This window comes from Ranitomeya variabilis, chromosome 3 (genome assembly GCF_051348905.1).
Source record: "Ranitomeya variabilis isolate aRanVar5 chromosome 3, aRanVar5.hap1, whole genome shotgun sequence".
Taxonomy (NCBI): Eukaryota; Metazoa; Chordata; class Amphibia; order Anura; family Dendrobatidae; genus Ranitomeya; species Ranitomeya variabilis.
The window spans coordinates 469564444-469590208 of NC_135234.1; the positions used below are offsets into that span (position 1 = coordinate 469564444).

The window sequence follows — 25765 nt, forward strand, 5'->3', positions numbered from 1 at the left end:
CATATTACCACCACAATGTGACTGAATAGTACAATACTGATCATTAATAAAAAAAAAAAGTACTATCACCATAAGTGCCATTATACATAGGAGATCTGTACTTAGTATGCAGTGTCTGTGTACAGGTAATACAGTGGTCACCGGTGCCATTATACACAGGAGCTCTATATATAGTGTCAGTGTACAGGTAATAAAGGGATCACCAGTGACATTATACACAGGAGCTCTATATATAGTGTCAGTGTACATGTAATACAGTGATCACTAGTGACATTATACACAGGAGCTCTGTGTATAGTGTCAGTTTACAGGTAATACAGTGATCACCAGTGACATTATACACAGGAGCTCTGTATATAGTGTATAGTGTACAGATAATATAGTGATCACCAGTGACATTATACACAGGAGCTCTGTATACAGTATACAGTGTATGGTGTCAGTGTACAGGTAACATACTGACTGACCAGTGACGTCTCTAGCTGAAGTCCTTCATCTTTGCATTTCTTTTTAATCCAGCGCAGACCACCATCACTTCTTTCAGCCAGGACTTGTCTCTGCATAAAATAACACAGTTATCTAGAGCACCGCTTCCAGAGCACATTCCCCACTTTTTCCCTTTATTCTACACTACACATCTGAATACAGACATTCACCCACCATTAATATATACTGTAATTGGTTATTATGCAACCCACCATTCCAAATATAAATTATAATACGCCACTGAGCCCCTTCTAGATATACATAGCCACTTTCCCCATTTAATATATAAATTAATTAGCACCTGTACTCTTTCCCCCAATTTATTTCCAGTCACTTTATCCTCAATGATCCCACTATGTACCTACCGCTCTAACCCTAACTCCGATTCATTATAGTTACATGCCCCTTCTGCTTCAATTCATTGTCATGTCTTCTCTCTCTCCCACCCTCTATTCATTATCAACTGCTCTTCCCCACCCTCAAAATTCATTATTTGCTTTCCCTACCTTCAATACACCATTGGCTTTCCCCACCCCCACTTTCAATTCAATTGCTGTCCACCGTCCCTCACACTCACTTGATGTGCAGTCCCCATCACCCCCACTTCATCATTTGCAGTCCACCTTATTTCATCATTTAGTCCCCTATCCCCTTCACTTCATCTGCAGTCCCCCTTACTTTATCATTTGCAGACCCCTATCATTTCATCATGTGCAGTACCCCCTCAAACACAATTCATCATCTGCAGTCTCCATCACTCCCACATCATCATTTGCAGTCCACATCACCCCCACATCATCACTTGCAATCCCTATCACCATCACATCATTTCCAGTCCCCACCACCCCTGCATCATTTTCAGTCCACATCACCCCCACATCTTTTGCAGTCCCCATCACCCCCGCATCCTTATTTGCAGTCCACATCACCCCCACATCATCATTTGCAGTCCCCATCACCCCCACATCATCATTTGCAGTCCCCATCACCCCCACATCATCATTTGCAGTCCCCTATCATTTCATCATGCGCAGTGCCCCCTCAAACACACTTCATCATCTGCAGCCCCCTATCATTTCATCATGCACAGTGCCCCTTCAAACACACTTCATCATCTGCAGCCCCTTATCATTTCATCATGCGCAGTGCCCCCTCAAACACACTTCATCATCTGCAGTCTCACTCCCCCCCACCTCACCCATTTAAAAAAACAAAAACAAAAATGTTTTTTATACTTACCTCAGTCGTTCCGGGGCGTCTAGTGTTTCCAGCAGTGAAGCAGCAGCTAGAATGTATGGGCTGCTGAGAGGAACTGACAGGAGCCCATACATTCTAGCACATTCACTACTGAGATTGCTAGAATGTATGGGCTGTAGTCAGAACCTGCAGGGAGCCCATACATTCTAGCTACAGCAGAGCAGGAGCTGCGCAGCCGACTAGGTAAGACGGCCGTGCACAGCTCCAAAACGGCTCCCGGGCCCCAGCGCCGACATGTGCACCGCAGTGCACAGTATTTTAGTGCATGATGGGGCCCGGTCAGTAGAAGCACAACATTGGGGCCCCGGATCTGCAGGCCCCTCTGTGTACAGCTGCTGACCGGGCCCCATACAGCAGCAACGGCTGTAATGCCCTGATGGCGGCCCTGGCCCAGCTCATGCTTCTGGAGACATGCAGCCAAAAATTAGGCAAGTTTTCATTGCTGCAGAAATGCCAAACATGTGGATGTTAACTGAGATTTAGGCACACTGTGGTGCTCAGAAGGGAGTGGGAATTTAGATTTGGGAGCGCAGAATTTGCTGAATTTCTTTTGGGGGGCAAGGAACCATAGTGCTTTTCCAGAGCCTTTGAGCTATCAGTAACGTGGAAGCACCTATATTTCCTTTGACAGATGATGAACCTGAGTAGGGACATGCTTTTTTTGTGGATTGATTTGAATCTTTTGTTAGGAACATTTTACATAACGTTTGGGATCACATTGATCATTCGCTCTATGCTGAGTACTTGTATCGGGGTTTACATCCAAATCTCTGAGTAGTGGGATTCAAATGAAACCCCCAAGGGAGCCACTCACTATAATAAGGCAGCAGAGTTACTCTGGACTCCTTCTGACCTCTGTTCAGCATTGTCCTTGTTTTCAGAAATGCACAAAACTGTGGCCGACTGCACTTTTATGCAGTCCTAAAAAGAAGGATACTGCAGAATCACAGACCGCATCCACAGTGTCTCTCTCTGCCTCATTATAGGGAATCTTCCACCCGAGGTTCTGTTTGAATTACTTATTTCAGAGATTTGCATGGAAATCCCAGTATACCGTATTTTTTGGCCTATAAGACGCACCGTACTATAAGACGCACCCCAAATTTGGGGTGAAAAATGCAGAAAAAAAGATTTTTTATAAGATGGGGGTCCGTCTTATTGTCCGAATTTAAGATCTCTTACCTGAGGGCAGGCAGTGGCAGAGCAGGGTCACAGGAGGCATGGCGTGGCAGAGGTGAGGTGATGCTGAGGTGCGGTGGGCGGAACGGCGTGCACCTGAGCAGGGTCCCATCCTGCTTAGGTGGGCGACGCCATGGCCTGGTGTCCATCGGGACGTTGCTGTGGCGGTGGCAGACGTGCGGTCACTTCCTCAGGTGGCAGCGGCCAGGGTCCCTTCCACATTTGAGGTGACGCCACAGCAGTAGTGAAGGAGAGCAGCAGAGCTGGGTGGTTTTCCTGGTGGCGGCAGGCTTACCGGCATTGTGGCGGCGACAGAGGTGCGGGCATGATGTGGCACGGTGAGCTGTATGGCGTGAGCAGGTCCCATCCATATTTGAGGTGAATCCGCGGCCCGGTATTGATGGAGAGCAGCAGCGCAGGTGAGTTACGGTATTTTCCGGTGGTGGCGGCCATCTTGCTGAGGCCGCGCGTGCGCAGATTCACTACTCTGCGACCCAGGGCTTCAGGAAAATGGCCGCCGCGATCTCCATCTGCGCATGCGCGGCCTCCCGCGGCCATTTTCCTGAAGCCCTGGGATGCAGAGTAGTGAATCTGCGCACGCGCGGCCTCAGCAAGATGGCCGCCGCCACCGGAAAATACCGTAACTCACCTGCGCTGCTGCTCTCCATCAATACCGGGCCGCGGATTCACCTCAAATATGGATGGGACCTGCTCACGCCATACAGCTCACCATGCCACATCATGCCTGCACCTCTGTCGCCGCCACAATGCCGGTAAGCCTGCGTTCCGAATATAAGACGCACCCCCCATTTTCCTCACAATTTTTTTGGGGAAAAAGTGCGTCTTATATGCCAAAAAATACGGTTAGTGTAGAGCACAGGATAAATGTGAATGAGCTTTACTGCGATCTTCTGGAGGCAGAATGAACAAATCAACAGCAGGTGAAGAATTGCTTTTTGAGGGTTTTTTATGCTGGTTAACATTATTCTTTGGGTCAGTATGATTACAGCAATATCCCATTTTATATATTTTTTTATGTTTTCGGTGATTTTACACAATAAAAACAATTTTATAGAAAAAATTATTATTTTTGCATCGCTTTATTCTGAGAGCTATAGTTTTTTTATTTTTCCGCTGATTGAGTTGTATGGCAGCTTAGTTTTTGTGGGACAAGATGCATTTTCAGCAGTAGCATTTTTATTTACATTCATCTTTTTGATCGCATGTTATTTCACTTTTTGTTCAGCAGTATGATGCTAAAGCATAGTTTTTTGCCTCTTTTTTATTTATTTTGTTACAGTGTTTACTAAAGGGGTTAACTAGTGGGGCAGGGTTATAGGTTGGGTTGATCCGCATGCAGCGATACCAATTATGTGTACTTTTTTTTTCTTTTTCCAGAAAAATATTTATTATGGGTACAATATTTTTTTTTTTTTTAATTTATTATTTTGTGATTTTTTTTTTTATATTTTTACAATTTTTTTCACTTTTCACTTTGTCCCACTATGGAACTTTCACTTTTTGTAGGCTGATCACTTGTAAAGCATAGGAATGCACCAACTGTCAGCACTGCATTGACAGACAAACTTGTTAGATCATGCACTGAGCATGATCTAGCAAGTTTGCTAGCTTTGGTGACCCAGATGTCGTCATGAAGATATTGGGTCACCATAACAGCGATCGCGCCCCCGTAATCGCGGGGGTACTAACATAAGGGCAGAGGGAGCTTCCTTCTTTGGCCTGCTCTCTAAATACTGCAATCAATTTTAATTTAGGGGGTTAAAGTGCTATGAGAAATGTGGCACCTCTCATGTGCGCGTGCTCTTGCCATGACATATCCCTTTGTCCAAGGTTGTTAAGTACCAGGGACCTGGATATATGGATACATCCAAGATCGTAAAGGGGTTAAAAAAGCAAGATCACTGATTTTGAAGCATTATGTTTCAAAACTGCCTGGTAGAAAAATTGGCATTGTAGGAAGTAATCAATTCAAATCCAGTAGAAATAATACCAGACTAGTACAGATTTTTTTTAATTAAGTGTTGTAAAAAATTCAAAAATTTGTAAAACATTGGTTTGTGCCACCATTTTCTCAGACCTATAAGGCTACTTTCACACAAGCGTCGTACGACGCACGACGAATTGCGTCGTTACGACGCACCGACGCTAGCAGTGAATGCGCCGCACAACGGGGGCAGCGGATGCTGTTTTTCAACGCATCCGCTGCCCCATTGTGATGTGCGGGGAGGTGGGGGCCAGTCTCGATGCACCAAAAAACGTTACATGCAACGTTTTTTGGTGGTGACGGACCGACGCAAAACACGACGCAGCCGTCGCACGACGGTTGCGACGTGTGGCAATGCGTCGCACTGCATCGCTAATGCAAGTCTATGGAGAAAAAACGCATCCTGCAAGCACTTTTGCAGGATGTGTTTTTTCTACAAAACGACGCATAGCGACGTGCAGTGCACGACGCTAGTGTGAAAGTAGCCTAACAGTTTTATAATCTGTGTGATGGCATGGTTTTGTACGTGGTGAGATAATTGTTCCATTTATACAAAATTGGGTAACATGCATGTCTTATGGAAGTGTGGTGACTGAAAAAAATGATATGCCTTTTTCTCTTCATAGTATTTACTGTTTGATTAATTTACTATTTTAATTGACGTGACTTTTACAGACATGACAATACTAAATATGCATATTTTTTTTCAATGTGGGGAACATTATATTTTATAAAAAGAATAGATATTTTAAAAACCTTTTTTTAGCATTTTTAGTCCCATCGAATGACTTGACCTTGTTTTTTGTCTTACTATATACTGCAATTCCCCCTACTGCCTTTGTAAACCATCAACCTTTGGATCTCTTGCCAATTAGCACAATGTAGTTGTCCTCCCATGTTTTACACATTTGCTTCCTTACGTGTGCCTATGTATGGTACTACAACTTGTTAGTTCCTTAAAAAGGACAAGCAGTGCTCAGCATAAATGAGTGCACCCCCTTTAAAAAAAATAAGATTTCAATAGCTCACTGAACACAAGAAGATTCAAAATTTTGACAAGTTTTGTAGAACATTTTTTAGCCAAAAACATGAAAATCGGATGAATAATGTAACTTTCATTACATAACATTTCATTTCATAACTTTACTCAAATTAGTTTTGCAAAAATGAATTCACCCCACATCAAAAAGTCACTTTCCCCCATGGAGGATAGGTATGAGTGGTTGTTTATCATTATTATGCACCTGTGCAAATTAATTGATGCCAAAATGAATACACCCCACATCAAAAACTACTACATCTAGTATTTTGCATAACCTCTATGATTTTTAAAGGGAACCTGTCAGCAGGATTGTGCAGAGTAACCTACACACAGTGTCAGGTCGGCGCCATTATACTGATTAAAATGATACCTGGGTTGATGAAATCCGTCTTGTGGTTGTTTCTTAATCTTTATTTTTAGTTTTGTGTTAAAGAGATTCTCTTGCCCTAAGGCGGTGCTGTGGGGTATGTGGTGCTCTGATTATATATTGCAGACTGCTGACAGGTCACTGATCCCTCACTGACCTGCCCCCTAGTTTACATAATGAATACCATCACATAATGGATTAAAAAAACGCTTCTGCAGGCTGGTGCGGTCCGCGGGAGGCGCCATCTTGGTGGAGGACATTTTTTATTCTTCTCCATGCGCAACACCAGCTATCGGATCTCTATACAAACCCATAACTGCTATGACTTTTTTTTCTTTTTTTTTTTCCATGCTCAAGTAAATCTGCAAAAGGGAATAAGTGCAAAGTACACATGCGATTATGCTGCAGCCCAGGTGTCACGGCCAACACCTGCCTGCAGAAGGGTTGTTTTTTTTTTTATTCAATATGTTAGATATTCATTATGTAAACTAGGGGGCAGGTCAGTGAGAGATCAGTGACCAGTCAGCAGTCTGCATTATGAATATCTAATCACATACCCCACAACCCCGCCTTAGGACACGAGAATATCATTAACACAAAACTGAAAATAAAGATTAAGAAACAACCACAAGACGGATTTCATGAACCAAGGTATCATTTTATTCAGTATAACGGAGCCGACCTGACACTGCCTGTAGGTTACTGTGCACAATCCTGCTGACAGGTTCCCTTTAAGGACAGCACCAAGTCTTCTAGGCATGGAATGAACAAGTTGACACACATTGAAAACATCTATCTTTTTCCATTCTTCAAGAACAACTTATTTTAGAGCCTTGGTGAGGTGCTAGCAGCAAGCAGAGATTCTAGTACTAGATTATAACTTTTAATAGATAAGTTAAAAGGGATAATCCCACACATAACCTAAAATACGCATACGCGTATGCATAGATATCATGCAGGCAGCATCGGACTGGGGTGCCCAGGGCCCACCAGTAACAATGACTTTGGGGGCCCACTTTTCATCTGCATACAAATATTACACTACCCTTGTTCACAAATGTACCTATATCTCTATATAATAATAAACTGGGTAGTTTGGTTAATGAATGATGAGATACTGCTTTTTTCTGTACAGAGTAAATCATGTGAATTATGCCATGTACTACCCATATATTGGGGTTGGGGGCCCGTGTCTGCACAGGGGCACTCCGGGGGATTCCCCTGTTCCCCTATGGGCCAGTCCGAGCCTGCATGCAGGTCATGGATGATAAAGTGCAAAGGTGATCTTACCCAATTAGAAGAGTAAAAGAAAGGATGTGGTCATCTGCGGAGTCTTTTTAGACAACAGGTATGGATAGACCAGGAATAATTCCTAACCCTGTTGTGCCCAGTGGCCTTAGCCCCTTTGGCCCTAAGAAAATATTCCCTCCTGATGCATTTTTTACCTCAATAGTGAGGAGTCATCTGGGGAGTGTATGTGTAAGGGGGAAAAGTATTTAAATGAGTGAAAAATAAAATTTATATTGGGAAAAACAGGATGCTCTACTTGCAGTTGTGTCCTCTCTGGTGTGCAGAGTGCTGCAACACTAATGAAAAATGTGAAGCACAACCAATAATGTCTATAGAGGAGTTTAAATAGTGTCAAGTAGTTGTTCCTTTCAATGGGCATCTGACCTCCTTTCTGGGGTGGCGCTACAGCCCCTGTTTTAGCATGTGCATAGGCCACTTCTTAGGAACGGTGACGCTTTGTGACGTCAGTACCAGAGGCGCGATTATAGCACTTTAACAGCTAATATATGAGTGCCGCCTTAGTGATGGCAACACTTAATGACGTCATTGCAAGGGGTGTGATCTGACCCCAACCAAAAAACCTATGGAAATACTGAAGAGAAAAGTTGAGCATCACTCTCTATACAATATTCAGGCTCTAACAAAGGTCGTTCTTGAAAAATGGAAAAAATAGAAGTTGCAATGTGTTTCCAACTTGTTCATTCCATGACTAGAAGACTTGGTGCTGTTCATAAAAATTAGGGAGGTCATACAAAATACTAGATGTAGTAATTTATGATTCAAGGTGTATTCATTTTGGCATCAATTAATTTGCACAGGTGCAAAATAATGATAAACAACCACTCATACCTATCCTCCATGGCGGAAAAGAGAATTACTATAATAAATGCACATGGAAAAGGAAAGCATCTCAGCGCTATATAAATACACCCCACCAGGATATATGCCCCAATATCCACCCATCAACACTAAAGGGTCTGAAAAGGAGGAGATGTAAAAATACATAAGGCATAAAAAAATTAACTGAAAAAGACAGTTAAAAAAAAAAAAAAGAAAAATGCAGCCATACTGCAAATGATCACAGTGGAATCTTCATGTGCAGAATGGCAAAAGTCTGACACCCACCAAACAATAAAGGCAATCAAAGTTTAAGTCTCAGAAAACCCCTTTAAATGTGATGGTTTGTTTTGTGCAATTTTCTTGGACTTAGGTTTAGTGCATCAGAACTTTATTTTTTTTTTAATTCTTGAGACCCTAATTTTCATAATTTCCTGCAACAGAAATGCAAATAGTACTTACCTGCTAACTGAGATTGCGTTCCTGATTTGGGTGTTGCACTGATTTGCTTGAAATTGTAAACAGTCATTTTATCCTCCGTTTTGGTAAGAACTCTGCCTTTGGCAGATTTAACTATAAACTCATTTCATATACTTAGGTTAGGTTATACTGAGTTAGGGTTAGGCCGCAAAATACGCATTTAGGAGCCTGACCTCTCCTAGTACTAAATTGGCCTATTGTCACTAACATTTGTGCCGAGCTGAGAAGCAGGATAATATACTCTCATTCTCTGTCAGATTGCCGAAGAGCTTTGTATTGTAAGTGGGGACATTGGTAATGGCCATGTAAAATGGTTGCCTGCACTAGCAACAAGTCCTAACATTTATATAAAGCAGTGAGATGGTGGGGAACCTTTGTCTGGACTATAAGTCCATAAGGCCATTGAAGGGCACAACAGTCAGGTTCTTTCCAAAATGATACCTGAGAGTGGTAAACTGCCTGCAACAAGCATAATCAAAAATATACATAAAAAGCTGGATGAAGACCACGTGTCTGTACACGGTCAGACACAGACAATTTTTAAAATGAACTTTCGTTTGTAGGAAAACCCTTTAAAAATCAAATATCAACGCCACACAGGTCAAAGAAGAGATTACATGAGTGGAGAAGACAGCAGATGGGGAGAGAGAAAGCGCACAGGGGTGAGAGAGACAGAGTACAGGGGAGAGACAGCTCAAACGGGACAGCACATGAGGGGAGAACACAGCACAGGAAGGAGAGAGACAGCAGACAAGGGGGATAGCACATGGGGCAGACAGGTCAAAGAAGAGAGCACAGACGGGAGAAGTAAGCACATGGGGAAAGACAGAGTGAGCACATGGGGGGAGAGATTCTCAATGCTGCAAAGCCTGCCGCCATCGTGACATTACCGCCCTCCCTATGCGATAATAATAATAATCTTTATTGTTATATAGCGCTAACATATTACGCAGCGCTTTACAGTTTTCACACATTATCATCACTGTCCCTGATGGGGCGCACAATCTAAATTCCCTATCAGTATGTCTTTGGAATGTGGGAGGAAACCAGAGTGCCCGGAGGAAACCCACGCAAACACAGAGAGAACATACAAACTCTTTGCAGATGTTGTCCTTGGTAGGGATTGAACCCAGGCCTCCAGCGCTGCAAGGCTGCAGTGCTATCCACTGCACCACCGTGCTGCCCTCCTAGCATCGGGCCTCCATCCAGTAGGTCATAAATGTCTGATCAGTGGGGGTGCAGCTCCCGCTGATCAGCTGTTAGAAGTGTCTACATCGGCTGGACCTGCTCAGTTGCAGAGCAGCACAGCATAACTCTGTTGACAGAAAAGTGGCCGAGGTACTGCACATCCACCTCCTATTGATTCTAATAAGCTATAGATGTACAGTACCTGGCCACTGTGCAGCTGACAGAGCTGTGTTGTGCAGCTGCACAACTGAACAGTTCCATCTGCTGCCGACACCTGAAACAGCTGATCGGTGGGTATGCCGGGTGTCACATCCCCACTGATCAAACATTGATGGCTTATCCCATGGATAGTTCATCAATGTTAATGTCCCGGGCAAGCCCTTTAATGGGGGTCATTAATTTCCCTCCTCCCATAGAGTTTCCATTATTGTAGGCAGCACATTCCTTATTCACACTGGGGCTGTGATGACGACAAACAATTTTTTAGGTCTATAAACTGAGAAACAACCAAATTATCATTTGCTGTTGGATCACAAGATTGTTTGCACTAGGCAATGATCGGAACTAACATTTGTAGGAGGAAAGATTACTGTGAAAATTATCATCTTTTGTAAGAGGACTTTCCCCTTTAAAAAAGTAGACTCCCAAATGCTTTTATTTTCATAAAATAACAAAAAGAGCAGTTACTCACCTTACCAGGTACTGTGCCTACTATCTGCCATTGCTCAACTCTCTGAAATTTGGCTGTGATGTAATGTCAAGACTGGACATCGCCGCTGCAGCCAATTACTGAGCTCAGCAGTCTGTGCTGTCTACACCAGCAGAGCCGCTGATCTCAGTGATTGGCTGTAGAGGTTATGTGAGTTGCCGAAATGATGTCTCCGCTGCAACCAAAACATTGAGACTAGAGCAGCTGTTGGGAGTCAGCACTTTACCTGAGAACACGAGTACTTGTTTTGTTTGTTATGGCATGTTATGTATGTAAAAGCGTTTATGGTTCACTTTTCTTAAAGGGAATCTGTCACCTAATTTAGGCCCTTAGGTACCTTCACACTGAACAACTTAACAACGATAGCGATAGCGATCCGTGACGTTGCAGCGTCCTGCATAGCGATATCGTTGTGTTTGACACGCAGCAGCGATCAGGATCCTGTTGTGACATCGTTGGTCGGAGCTAGAAGGCCAGCACCTTATTTCGTCGCTGGATCACCCGCTGACATCGCTGAATCGGTGTGTGTGATGCGGATTCAGCGATGTCTTCACTGGTAACCAGGGTAAACATCAGGTTACTAAGTGCAGGGCCTCGCTTAGTAACCCGATATTTACCCTGGTTACCATTGTAAATGTAAAAAAAACCCAAACACTACATACTTACATTCCGGTGTCTGTCGGGTGCCCCGGCGTCCGCTTCCCTGCACTGTGTCAGCGCCGGCCGGCCGTAAAGCAGAGCACAGCGGTGACGTCACCGCTCTGCTTTAGGGCCGGCGCTGACACAGTGCAGGGAAGCGGACACCGGGGGACCTGACAGACACCGGAATGTAAGTATGTAGTGTTTGGGGTTTTTTTACATTTACACTGGTAACCAGGGTAAACATCGGGTTACTAAGCGCGGCCCTGTGCTTAGTAACCCGATGTTTACCCTGGTTACCCAGGGACTTCGGCATCGTTGGTCGCTGGAGAGCTGTCTGTGTGACAGCTCTCCAGCGACCACACAACGATGAAACAGCGACGCTGCAGCGATCGGCATCGTTGTCTATATCGCTGCAGCGTCGCTTAATGTGACGGTACCTTAAGCTTCAGCCACCACCATCAGGGGCTTATCTACAGAATTCTGTAATGATGTAGATAAGCCTCTGATGTAACCTGAAAGATAAGAAAAACAAGTTAGATTATACTCACCTGGGGGGCGGTACAGGTCCAGCACCTCCCATGTTCATACGATGTCATCATCCTCCTTGCTTCTTGTCGCGGCTCCGGCGCAGGCATACTGATTTGCCCTGTTGAGAGCAGCGTAAAGTACAGCAGTGCGCAGACGCCGGGCCTCTCTGACCTTTCCCGGCACCTGCGCACTGCAGTACTTTGCTCTGCCCTCAACAGGGCAGAGAATTACGCCTGCGCAAGAGCCGAGACAGCAGCAAGGAAGAGGACGACATCATATGAAGATGGGAGGTGCCAGACCGGGACCTGCAACGCCCATCGGACCAGACCACACCGGACCGCCCTCCCCAGGTGAGTATAATCTTAAGGTACCTTCACACTAAACGATATCGCTAGCGATCCGTGACGTTGCAGCGTCCTGGATAGCGATATCGTTTAGTTTGACACGCAGCAGCGATCAGGATCCTGCTGTGATATTGCTGGTCGTTGAACAAAGTTCAGAACTTTATTTGGTCGTCAGACCGGCGTGTATCGTCGTGTTTGACACCAAAAGCAACGATACCAGCGATGTTTTACACTGGTAACCAGGGTAAACATCGGGTTACTAAGCGCAGGGCCACGCTTAGTAACCCGATGTTTACCCTGGTTACCAGTGTAAAATGTAAAAAAAACAAACAGTACATACTCACCTTCGCATCCCCCGGCGTCCGCTTCCCACACTGACTGAGCGCCGTAAAGTGAAAGTGAAAGTACAGCACAGCGGTGACGTCACCGCTCTGCTGTTAGGGCCGGCGCTCACACAGTGCAGGAAGCGGACGCCGGGGGACGCGAATGTAAGTATGTAGTGTTTGTTTTTTTTACATTTTACGCTGGTAACCAGGGTAAACATCGGGTTACTAAGCGCGGCCCTGCGCTTAGCAACCCGATGTTTACCTTGGTTACCCGGGGACCTCGGCATCGTTGGTCGCTGGAGAGCGGTCTGTGTGACAGCTCTCCAGCGACCAAACAGCGACGCTGCAGCGATCGGCATCGTTGTCGCTATCGCTGCAGCGTCGCTTAATGTGAAGGTACCTTAACTTGTTTTTCTTATCTTTCAGGTTACATCGGGGGGCTTATCTATAGCATTACAGAATGCTGTAGATAAGCCCCTGATGGCTGTGGCCGAAGCTTATAGTGCCAAAATTAGGTGACAGATTCCCTTTAAAGTGTAAAACCCTTTTAAGTTCACCATAGACTTGAGATATTGCATACACAGTATGCAGTATGTAAATATGTCTGTCTTTTATTACTAGAAAATCTCATGTCAAGTGAGTGTTAGTAACCCTGCAATACCCCATGATGAATATATACTTAATGGAGTAGGTCAGGAGCTGAGCCTGCTCCACACAAAGCAGGTGGCGGCTAAATTAAATAGCCAGCATCTCTGTCTAATAGCCAGAGCTGAGCTGAGCCCGCTGCTGTTAATCATTTAGATGCCATTGTCAATCTCTGAAGATAGCTTCCATCAGCTCCCGGAGACACAGTTGTGGGGAACTGATGACCTACCATGGCAGCCTACTGATGGCCACTGTCACTGTCATGCTGGTACTCTTGTGAAGCTCAGCCAAAGACTGAGCTTCATAAGAGACCATGTTTTAAACTATATACTATAATACCATATTATTGAAGTATCTATATAATCGTCTAAGGGGTACTTCCGTCTGTTTGTCTGTCTGTTTGTCTGTCTGTAATGGAAATCCCACATCGCTGATTGGTCGCGGCCGACAGGCCGTGACCAATCAGCGACAGGCTTAGTCCGGCCGTGATTTAGACCCTCCCTACTCTCCTCAAGTCAGTGCCCCCTCCCTACTCCCCTACAGTCAGTGCCAGTGTGTCACCCCATCCCGGACCAACTTTTTACTATTGATGCTGCCTATGCAGCATCAATAGTAAAAAGATATAATGTTAACAATAATTTAAAAAAATAAAAAATTGTGCTATTCTCACCTTCCGACGTCCACCGTTGCGCGCGATGCTGCTACCAGCTTCCGTTCCCAGTGATGCATTGTGAAATTACCCAAATGACTTAAGGTACCTTCACACTGAACAACTTAACAACGATAACGATAGCGATCCGTGACGTTGCAGCATCCTGGATAGCGATATCGTTGTGTTTGACACGCAGCAGCGATCAGGATCCTGCTGTGACATCGTTGGTCGGAGCTAGAAGGCCAGCACCTTATTTCGTCGCTGGATCACCCGCTGACATCGCTGAGTCGGCGTGTGTGACGCTGATTCAGCGATGTCTTCACTGGTAACCAGGGTAAACATCGGGTTACTAAGTGCAGGGCCGCGCTTAGTAACCCGATATTTACCCTGGTTACCATTGTAAATGTAAAAAAACAAACACTACATACTTACATTCCGGTGTCTGTCGCGTCCCCCGGCGTCCGCTTCCCTGCACTGTGTCAGCGCCAGCCGGCCGTAAAGCAGAGCACAGCGGTGACGGCACCGCTCTGCTTTCCGGGGGCGCTTACACAGGATGCAGGAGGAGTGCAGGGAAGCGGACGCCGGGGGACTTGACAGGCACCGGAATGTGAGTATGTGGGGTTTTTTTACATTTACAATGGTAACCAGGGTAAACATCGGGTTACTAAGCGTGGCCCTGCGCTTAGTAACCCGATGTTTACCCTGGTTACCCGGGGACTTCGGCATCGTTGGTCACTGGAGAGCTGTCTGTGTGACAGCTCTCCAGCGACCACACAACGACGAAACAGCGACGCTGCAGCGATCGGCATCGTTGTCTATATCGCTGCAGCGTCGCTTAATGTGACGGTACCTTTAGCGGTCTCGCGAGACCGCTAAGTCATCTGGGTAATTTTGCAATGCATCACTGAGAACGGAAGCTGACGGGCAGCATCGCGCGCATTGGGACAGCTTCGTTTGGAGGGTGAGTATATAACTATTTTTTATTTTTTATTTTTTTTTTAATAGGGATATGGTACCCACTGTAACAACTCTGCTGGCATAACGGCATGGCCTCTCATCAGTCACACTATCTTACCCACTGCTCCAGGTCATGTTGTGGTTTCTGTTTCTTGCCAGCTCCATATTCTGTGCCTCTGCTCTCTGCATGCTTCCTGGCTGTGTGCATAGGGGGCGGCGCCTGAACTCTCTGGTTCTTATAGGAATCAGGTGCACCTGTCTAATCTGTTCCTGACCAATTACCAAGAGGCCTCCAGTATTTAGTGCAGCTCCACCCAGTGGACTGGGCCTGTTCAATGTGTTAACTCAGTTTGTGTTTTTCTTCTGAGCTGCCAGGCCTTGCTTTGTGTCTTGCCTTCTCTGAAGGCTGTTCTCCTTGCTTTGCCTTGTATCTTGTTTGTCTGCCCTCAAGGAGGCTGTATATCCTGGTCCCTGTGTCTTTGTTATTGTACCTTGTCTTGTTCCATTACCTTGTCTGAACTTTGTCCTATCTCTGTCTCCTTGTCTGTGGTTTCTTTCCCTTCAATGCCTCTCTGCTCTGCTCTCGGCTCCGCACTCTGCGACCTTGCTTTGCTCTTGTCTCTGCACTCTGTGCCTTTGCTTTGCACTTGGCTCTTGGCTCTGCACTCTGTGCCTTCACTTTGCTCTTGGCTCTGCACTCTGTGCCTTCACTCTGCTCTTGGCTCTGCATTCTGTGCCTTCACTCTGCTCTTGGCTCTGCACTTTGTGGTTCTACCCTTGTCTCTCTTGCAGCTTTACCTCTGCTCCGCACTCCTGCGGTTCTGCTCCATTCTACTCTGCTCCGCTCCTGTTGCTGCAGTAATCTCTTGCTGCAGCTCCTCTCTGCATTCCTTGCGGTTCCCCTCTGCTTAGCTTCTGTTGCTGCACTATCTCTTGTTGCTCTACCGCTCCTATCCGCTGCCTTGTGGTTCTCTTCCTGTGTGAACAGGTCCCAACCTGTTCCTTCATACTCTTTTCCTTCTGTCTTGTTTCCGTACCTGCATCTCCTGTGTGAACAGGTTCCAACCTGCTCCTTCATACATCATATCGGTACCTGCACCTCCTGTGTGAACAGGTCCCTACCTGTTCCTTCATACACTACACCAACCTGCCCTGTGTCTCTGCCGTACCTGCCAGCCCTGTATCTCTGCTGTGCCTATCAGCCCTGTGTCTCTGTTGTGCCTGCCAGTTCTGTGTCTCTGCCGTGCCTGCCAGCCCTGTGTCTCTGCTGTGCCTGCCAGCCCTGTGTCTCTGCCATGCCTGCCAGGTCTGTGTCTCTGCTGTGCCTGTCAGCCCTGTGTCTCTGCCATGCCTGCCAGCCCTGTGTCTCTGCTGTGCCTGCCAGGCCTGTGTCTCTGTCGTGCCTGCCAGGCCTGTGTCTCTGCCATTCCTGCCAGTCCTGTGTTTCTGCCAGCTGTGTCTCAGCCGTGCCAGCCTACTCATCTGAGTTTCATCCGTGCTCATCTGCACCAATCCTGGGGTTCCTGTTTCCCAAGTGGGATCAGCAGACACAGCCAGACACCACCCTGGAGTAGCACCTGGCAGCTGCCTGCCGCACAAGCCTGACCTCACCATCAGAGGCTCCAGTGAAGACCAAGGCAGCTGTCATAGTCAGGCCCCTTCCAGGGTAGTCTGGTTCGTGGCACAGTGGGGCCACAAACCCCCCAAGCTCATGTCCACCAGTCAGGGCATGAGCGTGACACCCACACTGCTATATACTACGTGGGCTGTGTGATAAACTGCGTGGGCTGTGTTATATACTGCGTGGCCTGTGTTATATACTACATGGGCTGTGTTATATACTATGTGGGCTGTGCTATATATTACGTGGGCTGTGTTATATACTGCCTGGCTGCTATATACTATGTGGGCAGTGTTATATACTGTGTGGGCTGTGTTATATACTGCGTGGGCTGTGCTATATATTATGTGGGCTGTGTTATATACTGCGTGGGCTGTGCTATATACTACGTGGCTGCTATATACTACGTGGCTGCTATATACTACGTGGCTGTGCTATATACTACGTGGCTGTCTGTGTTACATGAGCTGTACTATATACTATGTGGCTGCTATATACTATGTGGTTGTCCTATATACTACGTGGCTGTGCTATATACTACGTGGCTGTGCTGTATACTATGTGGCTTTCTGTGTTATATACTACGTGGCTGTGCTATATACTACGTGGCTGTGCTGTATACTACGTGGCTGGCTGTGCTATATACTTCATGGCTGTCTGTGTTATATACTATGTGGCTGTGTTATATACTACGTGGCTGTGTTATATACTACGTGGCTGTGCTATGTACTATGTGGCTGTGCTAAGCATGACGTACATGCATGCATACATATTCTAGAATACCCGATGCGTTAGAATCGGGCCACCATCTAGTATAATATAAGCAAACAGACAATCTTTAGGTTCAAGTCCTCTGAGTAAAATAAAGATTTAAAAAATATAAAGAAATTTAAAAAATATAAAAAATGTAATCACTCCTCTTTTCCACCATTGAAATAAAAAAAAGTAATAATAATGATAAAATAAAACATATCTGTAAATGTCAGGTCTAGCAATATATAAATTAGTTAACCCAACGAGTGAAACAATTGAAATGCAAGAATTGCGGTATTTCAAAAACCACACTTTGCTAAAAAAAAAAAAATGATAAAAACTTCATACTCACCCCAAAATGGTAAAAATAAAACCGTCAGCTTGTCACGCAAAAAAAGAAAAAAAAGCAAATACCTTTTATCATAGACAAAAAAATAGAAACTTTCCATGTCTTGGAAAATGACAAAAGAAACCAAATTTTTTTAATCAAAACTACTGATTTTTTTTTCACTACTTCGAAAAAAAATCTGTGCAAGTTTGGAATTGTCATAATCGTATGTACCTGGAGAATCATGTTGACAGGTCACTTTTACCACACAATGAACACTTTAAAAATAAAACCTCAAACAACTATGCCATAATTGCATTTTCACCTTTTCATCTGACTTGGATTTTTTTTTCCAGTTTTTCAGTTCATCATATGGTATAATCAAAGATGTAATTCAAAACCATAAGTCGAACAAAAAAAGAGGTACAAAGAAAAGCGCGAATAAATAGCTCACCGCGCAGTAAATGACCAAATCTATCCTTTGTATGCAATCGGTGCTGTAAAGTTGAATGGCAAATCCAAACAAATAGATAAAATCCACAAGTTGGTGATAGAAAAACACTGACGAGTTTCTGATGCTGTATGCACCATCAGTGATAAAGACTCTATGACTACGTACAAAGCACCAGAAAAGCATCAGAGTGCTTTTCTATCACCACCTTGTGGATTTTAATTGTTTGATACTTATGGAATAAAATGTGAAGATTTTATCTTTTTTTGTATGTGCCGTTCAACTTTACTTTTCCTTAAAATCAACGAGCTCTATCAATCAATGTGGCTATGTGGACAGAAAAATAACAAAAAGTTATACCTATTGGAAAAAAAGGAGGAAAAAATTATAGCCAAAAATTAAGAGTTATCCTGGGTGTTAAAAACTTTAATATAATGTAATAAAAGCAAATAATAGAAGTGCAATAATAATAACAACTATATTTCAAGTACAGTAAGTACATACTATTTTAAAACTGTTTACTGTAAAGCTAAAATAATTAAAAACTGTTTAAAAATGTATACTAATAAATTGATAATTGCCATCCTTAGTACTGGGCAATTTTTCTTTTTTGCTCTTTTGTTATTTCTTCCCTTTCTTCCAAAAGCCATAACTTTTTTATTTTTCCATACAGTAGATATGTGAGGGCTTGTATTTTGCAGAACAAGTTGCACTTTTGAATAACACCATCCATTATCCCATGCAATGCCCTCAAAAACAAGAAACAAAATTATAAGTGTGGTGAAATAAAAAAAATATATATATATAATTTTGACATTGCATTTAGGTTTTGTTTTTGTTGCTTTGAATATGCAGTAAAAAATACCTTGGCAGTGTGATACTGCAATTCACTTAAATTATGGCAATGGCAAACTTTCTTTTTTCATTTAAGTAATGGAAAAAATTCAGAAATTAATTTAAAAATATTTTTGCATGTGTCACCATCTTCAACAGAGCCCCGGCTGTCATGTCAACCCATCCGCCAAGCCCCTAAGCAATACACTGTAAATTATTTTGTCAGATTGACAGTGGAATTTAACAGGTTAACAGCCGCAGATGGCGCTTACATACACGGTTTGATGTTAGAGGCAGATGATGACAGGGTGTGCATCATCTGCCAGGAATGGTGCAAGCTCGCACTATTCACTTGCTTCTGACTAGCGTCTTCCATGTAAGCGTTCATCATTAAGGGGTTAAAGACTAAAGACACCTCTAGCATGAAAAACATTACTTTTACATATGTTTTTAGTTGGTACGAAACTTTGTAATATATCTTATTAGAGAAATCTGCTCCCTTCTCCTCCTGGATTCATTCTCAAAATTCTCAATTCAGTTTTCTATGAACACAGACTTTGTCATTAGTGAGTTAGAAGATGGCAGTTGGTGCTCATAAAGTTCTATAGAAAAAAACTGTTCGTTCAGGTGAACTTGCAGCAGAATGTCTGTCTGCCTCTAGCTCCTTCCTCCTTAGCTACCTCTCCATTGAATTTTAAAAGATCTAACTGTCATCTCCTATCTCAGCAATGTAAATAATCTTTCTTCACTGAATGCCGATTTAACAAATTTGACCAATTAACGTAAAAGAGACTGAATGTCTAGATGGTACACAACCCCGGATCGACTGTTCCATTTAGGATTAACCGATTCCCCATTGTGCTGGAGATGCTCCCAATCTATAGGTACTCTATCACATATTTTTTGGCTTTGCCCAGGATTATTACAATTCTGAACTGACATAAATAAATCTTTACATAGTATGGGCCTAATGAATCGAGATCTTACTCCCCAGGATGTATTACTTTCTCTTCCCTCATCTACTTTTAATCCAGGGAAGCATCAGTTGCTTCCCATCTTATTGGCAGCCGCAAAACATCTGATTTCTACACATTGAAGGCAATCAACCCCTCCGATGCTGAAAGAATGGACTCTTAAGGTTCAAGACTTGTACCGTTTAGAAGAACTTTCTAGTTGGGAAACACGCACCCATGAGAAATTTCAAACCTCTTGGCTTCCCTGGATTAAATTTTCATCCCCTCCTTCCGGGTCTGGATGTCCTTCCCTCCAACACGCATCTTCGCCTATGTCCTAGTACTTTGCTTGATTTCTGCTTCTCCCCTCCCCCCAGACCCTTTGAGTGTGATGCTGTGGTCGAGCACATCACTTTGCTACCTAGCTTGTTAGCCCGATTTAATCAATTATATGAATCTCATATCCTTCCTCAACTCTTAAGGTACCGTCACACTAAACGATATCGCTAGCGATCCGTGACGTTGCAGCGTCCTGGATAGCGATATCATTGTGTTTGACACGCAGCAGCGATCAGGATCCTGCTGTGATATCGCTGGTCGTTGATTAAAGTTCAGAACTTTATTTGGTCGTCAGATCGCCGTGTATCGTTGTGTTTGACAGCAAAAGCAACGATACCAGTGATGTTTTACAATGGTAACCAGGGTAAATATCGGGTTACTAAGCGCAGGGCCGCGCTTAGTAACCCGATGTTTATCCTGGTTACCAGTGTAAAACGTAAAAAAACAAACAGTACATACTCACCTTCGCGTCCCCCGCCGTCCGCTTCCTACACTGACTGAGCGCCGCCCGTAAAGTGAAAGCACAGCACAGCGGTGATGTCACCGCTCTGCTGTTAGGGCCGGCACTCAGTCAGTGCAGGAAGCGGACACCGGGGGACGCGAATGTGAGTATGTAGTGTTTGTTTTTTTACATTTTACACTGGTAACCAGGGTAAACATCGGGTTACTAAGCGCGGCCCTGCGCTTAGCAACCCAATGTTTACCCTGGTTACCCAGGGACCTCGGCATCGTTGGTCGCTGGAGAGCTGTCTGTGTGACAGCTCTCCAGCGACCAAACAGCGACGCTGCAGCGATCAGCATCGTTGTCTGTATCGCTGCAGCGTCGCTTAGTGTGACGGTACCTTTAGTAACAAAAAATTGCCTTCTCGAAGTCCTTCCAGTCACATCTCCTAGCCTTTCTTTTTTCTCTATTGTAGTAACTGGAATTTAAGGCTATTTTCTCTAGACCTGAAAAAGTTGTTAATGTTATTATACTCACTTGTTTTCTCCCAGCTAAGTCTGCATCGATATTATTTGTCTCAAGTATATTTTAGTCTCTATTTCTTGAGTTCAATACACATCTGAGATCTGTTTGTGAGTATCTGTTTTTTGATAGTTGTCTTGCTACTTGAAAATTTAAATAAAGAATTATAACAAAAAAAAAAAAGAGACCGAATGATCAGTCCAGGAGAAGAAATAAACAGATTCCTCTAATAAGATTTATTACAAAGATGCTTATTATAATCGTAGTATTGATTTATGAAATAGAAATTAAAACAATTGTAACTCTTTAAGGGTTTGCAGAAACCTCTATAAGAAAAACCTCTTCCAGGCCCCTATGGGTAGGTACGCACGATGTCTTTATCAGGCAGGTCCGCCCTGACACCTACGTGAAAAAGCACCTTAAAGCACCTGTCATGTCAAAAAATGCTATTAACCTGTAGATATGGGGTTAATCTGCAGGTTAATAGCACTTTTGAAGCCGTGCAGTCTCCGCACTAATATGAACTTTATTCCTCCCAGCAGCCTCGGGTTTTTAGTCATAGATGCTCGGCCAGTGCGACTTTCGGCATTGCTCAGGGAATAGTGAGTAACGGCTGTAACTACACCCAAAGCTGGCTGTCAGTCAGTGCCGGAGGTGTGGTTACAGCCGCCACTCACTGTGTCCCGAACGGTGAGGGAAGCAACTCTGGCCACGCCTCTAAGACTGAAATTCCAAGGCTGTCTGGAAGAACAAAGTTCATTTCCTCTCGGCAGCTGGGCTTTCAGCGTGGTAACTGTACAGCATTGACGCTATTCATCTGCAGATTATCCCCATATCTGAGAGTTAAAAAAATGCCTTGTCATGACAGGTTCCCTTTAAAAGCACTCTAAAAATTAATATATGTATTTCTATGACAAAATAACTTCCTATGCAGATGTTCAGTCTTTTAATAGTCTATTAACTGCTTCCGGTCACAAAAGAAGTGAAGCTGTAAAAAGAAATTACCTTACCATTCTTCGGGTGTTTTCTGATTGGAAGATGACACAAGCTAAATAAAGAAATCTACCATATGCCAAAAAAGACAGATGGAAGATGCCTGGTATCTTTTGTAAAATTTTAAAAATGCCACAAAAAATTGTTTGGCTGCATTTAAAAGATATCTTGCACGTACCCCTAGGATGTAGTCATACGTACCCCTAGGATGTAGTCAAACGCACCCCTAGGATGTAGTCAAATGCACCCCTAGGATGTAGTCATACGTACCCCTAGGATGTAGTCATACCTACCCCTAGGATGTAGTCAAATGCACCCCTAGGATGTAGTCATACATACCACTAGGATGTAGTCATACATACCCCTAGGATGTAGTTATACATACCACTAGGATGTAGTCATACGTACCCCTAGGATGTAGTCAAACACACCCCTAGGATGTAGTCATACATACCACTAGGATGTAGTCATACATACCACTAGGATGTAGTCATACATACCACTAGGATGTAGTCATACGTACCCCTAGGATGTAGTTATACGTACCATTAGGATGTGGTCATACATACCACTAGGATGTAGTCATATGTACCACTAGGATGTAATCATACGTACCACTAGGATGTAGTCATATGTACCATTAGGATGTGTTCATACATACCACTAAGATGCAGTCATATGTACCACTAGGATGCAGTCATATGTACCACTAAGATGTAGTCATACATACCACTAGGATGTAGTCATACATACCACTAGGATGTAGTCATACGTACCACTAGGATGTAGTCATACATACCACTAGGATGTAGTCATATGTACCACTAGGATGTAGTCATACGTACCCCTAGAATGTAGTTATACGTACCACTAGGATGTAGTCATATGTACCACTAGGATGTAGTCATATGTACCACTAGGATGCATTCATATGTACCACTAGGATGTAGTCATACATATCACTAGGATGTAGTCATATGTACCACTAGGATGCAGTCATATGTACCACTAGGCTGTAGTCATATGTACCGCTAGGATGTAGCCATACGTACCACTAGGATGTAGTCATACGTACCATTAGGATGTGGTCATACATACCACTAGGATGAAGTCATGCGTACCACTAGGATGTAGTCATACATACCTTTAGAATGTGGACATATATACCACTAGGATGTAGTCATACGTACCCCTAGAATGTAGTTACAGTATACGTACCACTAGGTTGCAGTCATATGTACCACTAGGATGTAGTCATACATATCACTAGGATGTAGTCATATGTACCACTAGGATGCAGTCATATGTACCACCAGGCTGTAGTCATACGTACCACTAGGATGTAGTCATACGTACCACTAGGATGTAGTCATACGTACCATTAGGATGTGGTCATACATACCACTAGGATGAAGTCATGCGTACCACTAGGATGTAGTCATACGTACCCCTAGAATGTGGTCATATATACCACTAGGATGTAGTCATACGTACCACTAGGATGTAGTCATACGTACCACTAGGATGTAGTCATATGTACCACTAGGATGTAGTCATACGTACCACTAGGATTTAGTCATACGTACAACTAGGATGTAGTCATATGTACCACTAGGATGCAGTCATATGTACCACTAGGATGTAGTCATACATATCACTAGGATGTAGTCATATGTACCACTAGGATGCAGTCATATGTACCACTAGGCTGTAGTCATACGTACCACTAGGATGTAGTCATACGTACCACTAGGATGTAGTCATACGTACCATTAGGATGTGGTAATACATACCACTAGGATGAAGTCATGCGTACCACTAGGATGTAGTCATACGTACCTTTAGAATGTGGTCATATATACCACTAGGATGTAGTCATACGTACCACTAGGATGTAGTCATATGTACCACTAGGATGCAGTCATATGTACCACTAGGATGTAGCCATATGTACCACTAGGATGCAGTTATATGTAGCACTAGGCTGTAGTCATATGTACCACTAGGATGTAGTCATACGTACCATTAGGATGTGGTCATACATACCACTAGGATGAAGTCATGCGTACCACTAGGATGTAGTCATACGTACCCCTAGAATGTGGTCATATATACCACTAGGATGTAGTTATACGTACCACTAGGATGTAGTCATACGTACCACTAGGATGTAGTCATATGTACCACTAGGATGTAGTCATATGTACACTAGGATGTAGTCATATGTACCACTAGGATGTGGTCATACATACATAGTTACATAGTTACATAGTTATTAAGGTTGAAGGAAGACTTTAAGTCCATCTAGTTCAACCCATAGCCTAACCTAACATGCCCTAACATGTTGATCCAGGGGAAGGCAAAAAAAAACCCATGTGGTAAGAGTAAGCTCCACCATGGGGAAAAAAATTCCTTCCCGACCCCACATACGGCAATCAGACTAGTTCCCTGGATCAACGCCATATCAAGGAATCTAGTGTATATACCCTGTAACATTATACTTTTCCAGAAAGGCATCCAGTCCCCTCTTAAATTTAAGTAATGAATCACTCATTACAACATCATATGGCAGAGAGTTCCATAGTCTCACTGCTCTTACAGTAAAGAACCCGCGTCTGTTATTATGCTTAAACCTTTTTTCCTCCAGACGTAGAGGGTGCCCCCTTGTCCCTGTCACCGGTCTATGATTAAAAAGATCATCAGAAAGGTCTTTGTACTGTCCCCTCATATATTTATACATTAACATAAGATCACCCCTTAGCCTTCGTTTTTCCAAACTAAATAGCCCCAAGTGTAATAACCTAGGATGTGGTCATATGCCCCACTAGGATGTAGTCATATGCACCACTAGGATGTAGTCATATGTACCACTAGGATGTGGTCATACATACCACTAGGATGTAGTAATATGCACCACTAGTATGTAGTCATACGTACCACTAGGATGTGGTCATATGTACCACTAGGATGTAGTCATATGTACAACTTGGATGCAGTCATACATTGTGGGTAAGGCTCTGATTTTATCTACACCTGAACAACGATATATAATTACACCCTCACTGTTAAGTATATGCCACCACAAGTCCCAGTAGTCTGTGTTTCATGTCCATGCTCCTAACTAAATTTACACAGTCACTATGGAGCGGTAATATGTGCTCATGTACAGGTGATGTTCATTTACAGTGGGATTGCTGTTACTTAGTCTCACTATGGAGGTGATGTCATTTTTCGCAATGTGCTCTTAGCTCTGTATCGTGGTATTAATCAATTACAGTATGGTTGTACCTGTTAATCAATACATGGGGAATTTATTCTTACAAATTAATTAATCTATTGTTAACATTTTAATTAGTGTGGAGCAAAGTATTTAGGGACAGAGCTAATTTGGCACAATTATATTCTGGAAATAGGCTCCGGCCTCACAGCATTAAGCTTAAAGGGGATATCCAAGACTTTGTATAAAAAAAAAAATATGTGCCTAAGCACTAACAAGCAGTTAGTGGGTAACTGCCTGCCTGTAGCATAGAGCGGTCACAGACTATTCCTGTCGGCGATTTAGCTGCCTCTGCTGATGTCACATCGAGGGAACGGC

The 25765-nt window shown here is 43.7% G+C and overlaps 1 long non-coding RNA gene across 6 annotated transcripts in view; it reads right to left on the reverse strand.

Moving 5' to 3' along the window:
* Positions 1–25765, reverse strand: part of LOC143818317 (uncharacterized) — a 122291-nt gene that overhangs the window by 31233 nt on the left and 65293 nt on the right. The window contains exon 4 of one of the 6 annotated variants that reach the window (XR_013224457.1): positions 21057–21320. The exons of the other annotated variants lie outside the window; for them this stretch is intronic. This is a non-coding gene — a long non-coding RNA (uncharacterized LOC143818317). Of the gene's footprint in view, positions 1–21056; positions 21321–25765 lie in introns of those variants that run through there. 6 annotated transcript variants of the gene reach the window in all.